This window comes from Schistocerca cancellata, chromosome 6 (assembly GCF_023864275.1).
Source record: "Schistocerca cancellata isolate TAMUIC-IGC-003103 chromosome 6, iqSchCanc2.1, whole genome shotgun sequence".
Lineage (NCBI taxonomy): Eukaryota > Metazoa > Arthropoda > Insecta > Orthoptera > Acrididae > Schistocerca > Schistocerca cancellata.
In genome coordinates this window covers 567,967,292-567,976,079 of record NC_064631.1, presented here as the reverse complement: position 1 = coordinate 567,976,079, position 8,788 = coordinate 567,967,292, and the positions used below count along the sequence as shown (strand labels likewise).

The window sequence follows — 8,788 nt, the reverse complement described above, 5'->3', positions numbered from 1 at the left end:
AAATGGAAGAGAATGTAGATGAAGATGAAATGGGAGATACGATACTGCGTGAAGAGTTTGACAGAGCACTGAAAGACCTGAGTCGAAACAAGGCCCCCGGAGTAGACAACATTCCATTGGAACTACTGACGGCCTTGGGAGAGCCAGTCCTGACAAAACTCTACCATCTGGTGAGCAAGATGTATGAAACAGGCGAAATACCCTCAGACTTCAAGAAGAATATAATAATTCCATTCCCAAAGAAAGCAGGTGTTGACAGATGTGAAAATTACCGAACAATCAGTTTAATAAGCCACAGCTGCAAAATACTAACACGAATTCTTTACAGACGAATGGAAAAACTAGTAGAAGCCGACCTCGGGGAAGATCAGTTTGGGTTCCGTAGAAATACTGGAACACGTGAGGCAATACTGACCTTACGACTTACCTTAGAAGAAAGATTAAGGAAAGGCAAACCTACGTTTCTAGCATTTGTAGACTTAGAGAAAGCTTTTGACAATGTTGACTGGAATACTCTCTTTCAAATTCTAAAGGTGGCAGGGGTAAAATACAGGAAGCGAAAGGCTATTTACAATTTGTACAGAAACCAGATGGCAGTTATAAGAGTCGAGGGACATGAAAGGGAAGCAGTGGTTGTGAATGGAGTAAGACAGGGTTGTAGCCTTTCCCCGATGTTATTCAATCTGTATATTGAGCAAGCAGTAAAGGAAACAAAAGAAAAATTCGGAGTAGGTATTAAAATCCATGGAGAAGAAATAAAAACTTTGAGGTTCGCCGATGACATTGTAATTCTGTCAGAGACAGCAGAGGACTTGGAAGAGCAGTTGAACGGAATGGATGGTGTCTTGAAGGGTGGATATAAGTTGAACATCAACAAAAGCAAAACGAGGATAATGGAATGTAGTCTAATTAAGTCGGGTGATGTTGAGGGTATTAGATTAGGAAATGAGACACTTAAAGTAGTAAAGGAGTTTTGCTATTTGGGGAGCAAAATAACTGATGATGGTCGAAGTAGAGAGGATATAAAATGTAGACTGGCAATGGCAAGGAAAGCGTTTCTGAAGAAGAGAAGTTTGTTAACATCGAGTATAGATTTAAGTGTCAGGAAGTCATTTCTGAAAGTATTTGTATGGAGTGTAGCCATGTATGGAAGCGAAACATGGACGGTAAATAGTTTGGACAAGAAGAGAATAGAAGCTTTCCAAATGTGGTGCTACAGAAGAATGCTGAAGATTAGATGGGTAGATCACATAACTAATGAGGAGGTATTGAATAGGATTGGGGAGAAGAGAAGTTTGTGGCACAACTTGACCAGAAGAAGGGATCGGTTGGTAGGACATGTTCTGAGGCATCAAGGGATCACCAATTTAGTATTGGAGGGCAGCGTGGAGCGTAAAAATCGTAGGGGGAGACCAAGAGATGAATACACTAAGCAGATTCAGAAGGATGTAGGTTGCAGTAGGTACTGGGTGATGAAGAAGCTTGCACAGGATAGAGTAGCACGGAGAGCTGCAGCATCAAACCAGTCTCTGGACTGAAGACCACAACAACAACAACAACATGTATGCCCATAGTGACCTCCGTTTACATATGTCTCCTCCATTTGCAAATTAAATGAGAAACTTCAAGGCTAGCAGAACTCATGCACCACTACTGAACGCATCGAGTTTGGTTATTAATAACGTTTCCAGCTTACCTATATCATTGTTGCTTCTTTTTTTGTTCGATTTTAAATTTTATTATGTGCTATTTCACTTTACTTGTATCTTTATGAATCTTCTGCGTTTCCCCTTTCATCTAGAAAACCAATAAAGACTTAGAAAGTCACGTTTATCGTTCTTCCATTTTTACACTAGCCGAGTACCAATCAGTGTCTCATCAAGAATTTACTCATGCTTTCAGATATTTTACTTTCTTCTTTTATTCGCTTCACAACAAGCTAGACAGCGGCAGGAGGAAACACATTTTTTGTAATTTGGTCTTTTCTTATTAGACAATCCATAGTCGTTACTGACACCTCAGCGCGCGTTACAAATTGCTCAATCGCCATTATCGTCAAAACCTTCCTATAAAAATGGCTCTGAGCACTATGGGACTTAACATCTGAGGTCATCAGTCCCCTAGAACTTAGAACTACTTAACCCTAACTAACCTAAGGACATTACACATATCCATGCCCGAGTCAGGATTCGAACCTGCGACCGTAACAGTCGCGCGGTTCCGGACTGCAGCGCCTAGAACCGCGTGAAAACCTTCCTATAATAGCAAACACTCTCTACAGATATATGCCATTGCAGGTAGCCTCATCATTCCCATATTATTGTTATTATTATTAATATTGTCAGTATGTGGATTTCTTAGGTCAAACTGCTAATTGTGTAATTCATATAAAAAGAAACTGCAGCGATTTTAGTGTTGCGTTCTAAGCTACGATAAAAAAAAGTGGACTGATTTCTTCATCAGGCATTCCTAGCTTAATTGCTACTTTGCTTTGTTGATTATTAAATCTGATCTACCAGTACGGTTCACGAAGTGTGTGAGGCAGAGTTATGTTCGTTATTTGCTCTTGGCTCAATAAATAATTGATGCCAACGGGACACAAAGAGCTCGGTCCCCACTTAGCAATTCTATGAAGCTGCCTTTTGTTACCGAGCGAGGCCAGTACTCACGTGACACGGACATTTCCCAGGCGCAGTTTATAAATGATTGTTCGGCACGAGGGGGGCACCTCCAGTTTGTAATTTGTTTTGTGGTTCTGTGACTGCAATCTACTGGAGGGTAAGTTCAGAGAATCTTGTCTCCGTGCATATTGTGATGTGTTGTTTTGTAATTGTTACTGAAAAATCAACGGTCCCGGTGGAGCCTTCCCTCGTACCAGACAAAATTTTAACGGATTGTGGATAATTCCTGTAGGACAATTATTCAGAGCCACCATTCAGGAAGTGTTAAGCACTTCGTGTAGTATCATAGACGTGTTTTAGAAGATGCCACTTGACCGTCGTTCATCGCTAACGTGGTGCAACAACAGACTGAAGTTTCCGTATTGTGGTGAAAAATCGAATTCATGTGAAAATTCTGGTAGCCAGAAAAGAGGAACATAAATATTTTACGTTCTTTGCTCGTGTGGCTATGAATGGATCTGAGGGAGCAGGCTGTACGTCCGAATCTTGGATTTGAACGGCCGTTCGCGCTGGCATTTAATGCTTTGCCTTTTTGAAAAACCTCAAGTTACTACGCTGTTTACTTTTTATTATTTCTCGTTCGATCTGCCAGATACACTTTACAAAGAACAGATAAGATTGACATAAATCACAATAAACGTTTGGAACTTGCAATGTGGAAACAAATTATATCAGTTATTACATTACAATTATGTCAGGGAAATTACATTATTACATTAAATGGAACAAAAATCACATAAATTGAAGACAATTAAGTACACAGTAACATTAAGATTATGGAGCCATTTCCTGGCATTGTCCGTTAACTTGTGGAGCGACATCAGAGAGCCGTCTATGAAACCATGAATGTTACAAAGCAGAAGATGGTCCATTGTTTGTACCTCGCCACAGTCACAACACGAATCGTCTGTATAGCCTCATTTGGTTGTTTGCTGTCTGCATCGTCCAGCTCCCGTGCGAAACCTGTTTAGAGCCGACCAGTGTTTCCTGTTGAGATTGAAGCCTTCAACCCTTTTGGTTGGGTCATGGATTAGGTGATGGTTTTCCACGACGCCTCTTCTCAGATCCTGCCATGCATTCTTCCGTTCAGCATCGAGACCCTGTGAGCCCAATGTTCTGCTCCAGTCGATAGGTTTCCGGGACTTGAGTCTCGTGGGTCCTCCCATGTCGGCATGTATGGGTAGCCTTGGGTTTGCTTCAGTTTGATGTACTATGTCCTGGGTTGATTTCTCTCTACGTATGGAAGCAGGAGCGATGTTTGCCAGCACCGGAAACCACTCAACGGGAGTTGGCGTGAGAGTGCCGGTGACGGTTCTCAGAGCGGCATTTAGTTGTACATCCACTTTTTTGGCGTGCGGGCTTCTGCTCCAGACTGGGGCACAGTATTCTGCAGCGTTATACACCAGTGCCAGTGCAGCAGTCCGTAGAGTGGCAGCATCACAACCCCAAGTGGTGCCTGCCGGTCTGTTGAGCAGGTTATTTCTCGTCCTTAGCTTTTGGGCAATATCAGTTAGGTGTTGTCTGAAAGTCATGCTGCGATCTAGCTTAATACCGAGATATTTTGGGAAATGCTCGTGGCTGACAGCTTTACCATTTATAACCAGACGCAGTTCCCTTCTCGCTTCCTTGTTGTTTAGATGGATGACTGTGCTTACTGTTTTTGTCACATTGATTTTTAGGTGCCATGTGTCATAGTATGCTTTCAGTGTAGCTAGATCTTCATTTAGTGTTGATTCCAGGTTTTCAAACGAGTTACTTTGCGCTGTAATAGCTAAATCATCTGCGTAGGCAAATTTATGTGAGTGCAGATCAGGCAAATCTGCTATATAGATGTTGAAGAGCCAGGGAGCTAAGACTGATCCTTGTGGAAGACCATTTTTTAGGGTATGGCACTTGCTGGTTTCACCATTTAATTTGACCTTTCGCTCAGCATGTTGTTCATGAGCTTCAACGTTGTTTTGCATTTGACTATCTTTGCCAGTTTTAACATGAGACTATTTAGCCATACATTGTCGTACGCTGATGTCAGGTCAATGAGAACTATCCCTGTTTTCTTCTTTTCCTGAAAGCCTCGTTCAATGTGTGTGGTAAGTGCCAGCACCTGGTCGCAGCAGCTTCTTCCTTGTCTAAAACCTACTTGCTCCACTGGTAGTTGTTCCTCCAGTACTGGTTTAAGTCTTTCCAACAGTATCCTTTCAAACAGTTTGTAGGTTCTGCATAGTAATGAGATTGGCCTGAAGTTCACTGCGTCAGTTCCACTCTTCCCTGGTTTAAGTATGGCAATGCTTTTGGCTGTTTTTCAGTCTCTGGGGATTTCACAGGTTTTCATTATTCTCGTGAATAGTTTGCATAGCCATTTCAGCGCTTTTGGTCCAAGATTTTTCAAAAATTCAGGGAGAATGTTGTCTGGTCCAGTTGCCTTCCCTGCCCGTGTGTGTTGGAGTGCCATCTTCACCTCTTCTTCTTGGACTGCTGCCGTGAACATGTCGGCTTTTTCTTCACACTCCTGCAGTGCCACAGCCATCTGAGCTTTTATGTTTTTTCTTTGCTCAGGAGTCACTGTTATCTTGGCGTTATCCCTGAGCTTCTTGCTGATTTTGTTTGGGTGGATACTGGCCTCTGCTCACTTCCTGTGGTTGGCTCCTCCCAGCTTTCTCATGAGACTCCAGCTTTTACGGCTTGAATGTGTGAAGTCCATTTGTTCCTTCAGCTTGTGCCATCTTTGTTTTCGTTCCTCGTCCAGTAGGTCGGTAAGAGCCTGGGTAGTGCCCTCATCTTCTGTTCTGTTAAATTCTGCCACGTGGTTTACTTTTCCTAATATGTAGGGAAGTCAGAAAGTAAGTTGTAGATGTCGTCCCACCCAAACGGTATTGCGCAACTAGTGTGGCGCATTGTCGGAAGAAAGTACATTTTCGGGTTTACTGCAGAGTTCTGTAGCAGTATGGATAACAGATGCATCACAGTGAGGCAGTGAAATGCTGCAACTGGAAACGTACTGTAAAGCTGGAGTAAAAAATGCCTAGGTTGCACGCAGATTCACCCAGAAATTATGGCGGTTTATGAGCCAAATGCAGTGAAAAGGTTTCCGGTGTGTTTGTGGCCGCACGATGGGAATTAACAGACTTCGATCGCGCAATGGTCGTTGGAGCCAGACGCATGGGATATTCCATTTCTGAAATCGTTAGGGAATTCTACATTCCAAGATCCACAGTGTCAGGAGCGTGCCGATAATACCAACTCTCTAGTATTACCCCTCACTAAGGACAACGCAGTGACCGACGGCCTTCACTTAATGACCGCGAACAGCGGTGTTTAAGTAGAGTTGTCAGTGCTAACAGACAAACAGCACTGCTTGAAATAACCGCGGAAATCAGTGTGGGATGTATGACGGGCGTATTCGTTCGGTCAATGCGGAGAAATTTGGCGTTGATGGGTTATGGCAGTCTAGAATCGACGCGAGTGCCTTTTCCAGCAGCACATCGCCTGCAGCGCCTATGCGCCCGTGACGTAAAAAAAAAAAGAAAAAAAATAGTTCAAATGTGTGTGAAATCTTATGGGACTTGACTGATAAGGTCATCAGTCCCTAAGCTTACACACTACTTAACCTAAAGTATCCTAAGTACAAATACACACACACCATGCCCGAGGGAGGACTCGAACCTCCGCCGGGACCAGCCGCACAGTCCATGACTGCAGCGCCTTAGACAGCTTTTTTCGTTTCCTTTTTTTTTTTTTTTTTTTTTTTTTTTGGTTCGTTGCATTTATTTTGTGCGGATGTCCCATGACACCCGTTCAAGCTCAGTGTTGAGCCGTTGACTCAGTTTTTTATTACAGAGGGCAGCTAACCCTCTGACCGAACACGCTGAGCTACCGTGCCGGCATCGCTCGGCTAATCCCGCGCGACCCCGTGACTACATCCGTTGGACCCTGGAAAAACTGTGGCCTCGTCAGATGAGTCCACTTTTCAGTTGGTAACAGCTGATGGCGGGGTTCGAGTGTGGCACTGACCCGACAAAGCCACAGACCCATGTTATGAACATGGTACTGTGGAAGATGGTGATGGCTCCAAATTGTGTGGGCTATGTTTACATGGAATAAATTGGATCGTCTGGTCACACTGAACCGATCATTGGCTGGAAATGGTTGTTTTCAGCTACTTGGAGACTATTTACAGGCATTCATGTACTTCACGCTCCCTAATAACGATGGAATTTTTATGGATGACAATACATCTACATCTACATCCATACTCCGCAAGCCACCTGACGGTGTGTGGCGCCACTAGGCGATAATTGTTCGCGACTGGTCTGAAGAAAATTCTGGACAATTCTGGTGAATGATTTGGCCACCTAGATTGACCGACATGAATCCCATCGAACATTTATGGGATATAATTGTGCACAAAATCCTGCACTGTCAACACTTCAGCCATTATGAACGACTATAGATGCAGCGTGGCTGAATATTTTTGCAGGAGACTTCCAGAGACTCGTTGAGTCCATACCACGTCGAGTTGCTGTACTATGGTGGACAAAAGGAGGTCCGAGACGATATTAGCAAGTATCGTACGGCTTTTGTCACCCCAGTGTACTGCACCAAGGCAGCACAAACGTGGATGAGCTGATCCGCCATGAAGTCCATATCTCCACCATGCGATTTCCATCTTTTCGGCAAGCTAAGCAACATCTGCGGAAAAAAGGTCTTCGTAAGATGAGGCTGTTCACACAGCGGTTGTTTAATGGCTCCGTGACCAGGGAGAGGTTCCTCTCGTCTAGGAACTGAACGACTGGTAGGACGGTCCAGCCATTGTTTTCAGAGACTTGGTTACTACGTTGAAATATACTGTAATGTATCTGTGTCCATTTGAAGCATTGTGCAACTTTCAATAAAAGCACAATGATAATCTATAACTTACTTTTTCAAGTCCTCTCCTATCCTTTTATTCTGACTACGATTATACCGAGCGAGGTGGCGCAGTGGTTAGCACACTGGACTCGTATTCGGGAGGACGACGATTCAAGCCCGCTTCCGGCCATCCTAGTTTAGCTTTTCCGTGACTTCCCTAAATCACTTCAGGTAAATGGCGGATGGTTCCTTTGAAAGGGCACGGCCGACTTTCTTCCCCATCCTTCCCTCATCCCATGGGACCGATGATCTCGCCGTTTGGTCCCCTCCCCCAAATCAACCACCAACCGACCAACCAACTAAGGTTATTTATTCGATGAGCTTGTAGAGTTTATTACCATTGCATGATTATTGTGGAATTTTAGAACGCTCCTTGAAAAACATGTTTTCTACTTTGTCACACTATAAATACAAAGGTCATGATTTCTATCCAAAGGCAGCAGTAGATTTTTCGACAGTTAGGTGACTTTCCCATGTGACACATTCTCATGTATGTGAAAAACTCCAAGCTGCATCATAATTTACATTCTATTGCGGCAACAAAGCCTCCCTGTGGCAGGCTTTGTTGCCGCACAAATGCGTTGCACGCATGAGGATCCGAATCCATGGACAGAGATTTTTCTGGAACATTCTTATTAGAGGCTGCTTTTCTAACAGCATTTGGACAATGCCAGTTGCGATTCCTCGAACATATCATTGTGTGCCGGCCGGAGTGGCCAAGCGGTTCTAGGCGCTACAGTCTGGAACCGCGCGAGCGCTGCGGTCGCAGGTTCTAATCCTGCCTCGGGCATGGATGTGTGTGATGACCTTAGGTTAGTTAGGTTTAAGTAGTTCTAAGTTCTAGGGGACTGATGACCACAGCAGTTAAGTCCCATAGTGCTCAGAGCCATTTGAACCATTTATCATTGTGTAGCTAATATAGAAATGTTTATGTCTTGATCTCAATATATTATTTTAACATACGGCTTGTTTCAGTGCTTTATGCACAATAATGAGGTATTATAAAATGTTAGGCTACTAACAGCACGCTAGTCTGAAGTGCAATATCATAAGCAGCAAACTGGGTGCTGGACCTTAGTTCAGATAATACTGCAGGCTGCACTGGCGTGCTATTCATAGCAGAGCATTTTATAATGCTTGATGATGGCACATAAGACGTTGAAACACGCCATATGTTAGTAAAAATACTTTGTGATCGAGAA

The 8,788-nt window shown here is 43.6% G+C and overlaps 1 protein-coding gene across 1 annotated transcript in view; it reads left to right on the top strand.

The window, feature by feature from the left end:
* Nucleotides 1-2,739: 2,739 nt before the first annotated feature.
* LOC126191105 (fatty acid synthase-like) overlaps nucleotides 2,740-8,788 on the top strand; it is a 394,390-nt gene continuing 388,341 nt past the window's right edge. The window contains exon 1 of the mRNA XM_049931844.1: nucleotides 2,740-2,778. The gene's annotated coding sequence lies outside the window, so the exon portion shown is untranslated. The remainder of the gene's footprint in view (nucleotides 2,779-8,788) is intronic.